Genomic DNA, 3,309 nt, shown 5'->3' with positions numbered 1-3,309 from the left:
ACACGTGCTTTCTATAGCCTGACTGCCTGGATTCAAATCCCACCTCCTCCACTTACTAGCTGGGGAACTGTGGGCAAGATACTTAATACCTCTGTGCCTGTTTGCTCATTCTAAAAACAAGATAATAATAGCACTCACTTCATAGGGCTATTATAAGGATTAAATGAATCAATATATGTAAACTGCTAAGAACAAGGCCTGACACATAGCACATGTTGAAGTGTTAGTTATTGGTACATGCTACTTCAATCTTTCCAACAATCATCTGAGACAGACACTATTAGCCCACTTTACAGATATGAAAGCGGAGGCCTAATTAAGCTCTCAATTGGCAGATGTATTATTTAAATTGGTTCTGCCTGTTTCCAAAGCTTTTTGCTCTTTGCCCTACTCCATAGTGTCTCCCTTTCAAGCTTCTGTTTAATTAAATGCAATTTATCCAAGTTCTACTGGATCTAAGTAGTATGTGGTGCTACTTAGAACATAAAAAGACGAAGTAGGCATGGGGTCTCTTTTCAAAGAGGATAAAGTTAACACTGGAGGAAGGTGTGGATACAATTTTAGTAAAAGGAAAATATTATAAGTGATACAGTAGAATTTTGAGGTTCTAGGAATGAAAGACAGAAGATTCTGGTTAAGGGCAGGAAAGGCATTATGCAAGAGGTGGTTTTTCAACTGGCTGTGTAAGACTTGTGGGTAGAAATGGTAGGCAGCAGTGGGAGCAGGGAGGGGAAGGAAGGGAAGACCTATCAGATGGAAATCATACTATGTGCAATGCTAGAGAGGCAAAAAAGTAGACATACACACACATACGCCCTACTCGGGGAAAGTGAGACTAGTTAAGTTTGCAACCGTGAAGTGTAAGAAAGCTTGGAGAAGTAGCACGTGCCCACTTTGGGAAGGGCCCTAAAAGTCATGCCAAGAAATTAAACCTGCTTTGTAAGTCATGAGGAGTTAATCTAGGTTTCTGAGAAGGTTTACAAGAAGGGTATAGAGGTTGTCATATGACCAAAACTCTATCCTACGATATTTCTTAGGATATGTTATTAAGGGAAAGGAGATGAAATGCTAAAAAGCAGGGCCAGGGAAAACAATGCAAAGAAAAAATCATATCATAAATTAGGGACAGTAACACTGAGGAAAAGAAAGCTAAAAGATATAAAAAGCAAGAATTAGAAAATGACTAGAAGCAGAAAATAAAGAAGGCGGCCAAATATGATTCCAAAATTTACAGAGCATTTGCATAGTGCCTGGAAATATACTACATTATCTCATTAAATTCTCACAACAACCTTGCAAGAGAATATAATACCATTTCTCACAAAGGGAAATAGAGGTCTGAGTTTGAATATTGACTTTGGCACTTACTGTATGAAATTAGAAGAATTTACTTAGCCTCTCTAAGACTTGATTTTCTCATATGTAATATGTAGATAATAATAGCTATCCTGTGGTGGTACTGTGAAAATTAAACTAGATAATGTTTATAACTTGCCTTAAAGGAATTAGCATATACTATCTAGCTACTGCTAATTGCAATATTATCTATTGCTATTAAATTAGAGTACTATTGTGAGAAAAATTTTATTCTGAAAGAGTTGTTAAATTGCCCACAGTCACGTTACTAGTAAGAATCAAAGATAAAATTCAATCTCATATCTTTATAATTCCAAAGTCTGTCCATTTTCTAACATTCTATGTTTCACCTCTCAATGTAGAGGAATGACTGTAATGTCTTTGGGGGGGGGAAGGGAACCAAAATAATGAATAGGAAAATGAGATCACAGGAGTCCACAAATGAGTCCTAAATTACCATTTAATTAGAAGATTGTTTTGTTCTAAATCTGAGCTTGAATGCCATTTATAAAATAGACTATAGGGCTTCCCTGGTGGCGCAGCGGTTGAGTCCGCCTGCCGATGCAGGAGACACGGGTTCGTGCCCCGGTCCGGGAAGATCCCACATGCCGCGGAGCGCCTGGGCCCGTGAGCCACGGCCGCTGAGCCTGCGCTCCGCAACGGGAGAGGCCACAACAGTGAGAGGCCCGCGTACCGCAAAAAAAAAAAAAAAAAGACTATAAATTACATACCATTCCATATGTAAAAATTATAATTCAAATACAGTATTAGAAAATTAGGATTCACTGTCTAATATATAACTTGCCAATGAAAGTTTCATGAAGCATAGAGCACTTTGGGGAAAGCTTTTTAATTGGCAATACCCATTCATCAAAGGTTGTTTTGTTTTTCAACCCCATTAGCTATGTGAGATTATTTGGAAATATTTGACAAAAAAGTTAACTTTTCAATCCAAGGTGTTATCAAAATATTAAAGCTGGTACTCACTGCATATGTCAGGTCTTAAAAAGGAAACACCTGTCCTTTAATGGCTGGAATGATATCTGGAATTCTTTTTACAGACATGCAACATTCAATCTGATTAATTTTTAATTTTCTAATTTCTTAAAGGGAACTCTTAAAACTGGATTTTCTCCCTCACAATACTGAAAACGTAAAAATGTCAAGATCATTGATCAAACAGCCATAATTACAGAAGGGTACGACTTCGGCTTTAAATCTAAATCACTTCGGGCTGCGTAATTGATGTTTGGATAACAGAACGCCAGGTAACCACCTGGACACCAGAAGGTAAGGGCAACCATAGTTTTAGGCGATTATGATTAAAAGGCATAATTTTTCTGTTTCAGCTTACTTGGCCTCATTCCATTACCAATCTTTTTCTTTAAAGAGGTAGCTAGGGCTTCCCTGGTGGTGCAGTGGTTGAGAGTCCGCCTGCCGAGGCAGGGGGCGCGGGTCCGTGCCCCGGTCCGCGTGCCGTGGAGCGGCTAGGCCCGTGAGCCATGGCCGCTGAGCCTGCGCGTCCGGAGCCTGTGCTCCGCAGCAGGAGAGGCCATAGCAGTGAGGGGCCCGCGTACCGCAAAAAAAAAAAAAAAAAGGTAGCTAGTTAGACCCACAATGTCGGCTCTATTCTCAACAGTATAGTGAAGGTTATTAGATAGCAGAAAAGGCTCCACAAGTAGCTAAGTAGCTCACCATATATTGTACAGTACAATGGTTGTGCTTTCTTCCTTCATATGAGCACTGGAAATGAGGAAGATGCACGTATAAATCCAAGAGAAAAATCATTATCTCTTTTCAGATGAAGCCAAACAACCAAATAAGAATAGGAGCAAAGAAAATTCCACTCCCACAAACGTATCAACCAACTGATAAATCTACCATGAGAGGATGTCAAAAAATAAATAAAGGAGGAAAAAAAGCCATGAAAGTGGTTTCATTCATTAATAAAGC

The sequence above is a fragment of the Phocoena sinus genome, chromosome 6 (assembly GCF_008692025.1).
Source record: "Phocoena sinus isolate mPhoSin1 chromosome 6, mPhoSin1.pri, whole genome shotgun sequence".
Lineage (NCBI taxonomy): Eukaryota > Metazoa > Chordata > Mammalia > Artiodactyla > Phocoenidae > Phocoena > Phocoena sinus.
Note: the sequence above shows the minus strand (reverse complement) of the source record.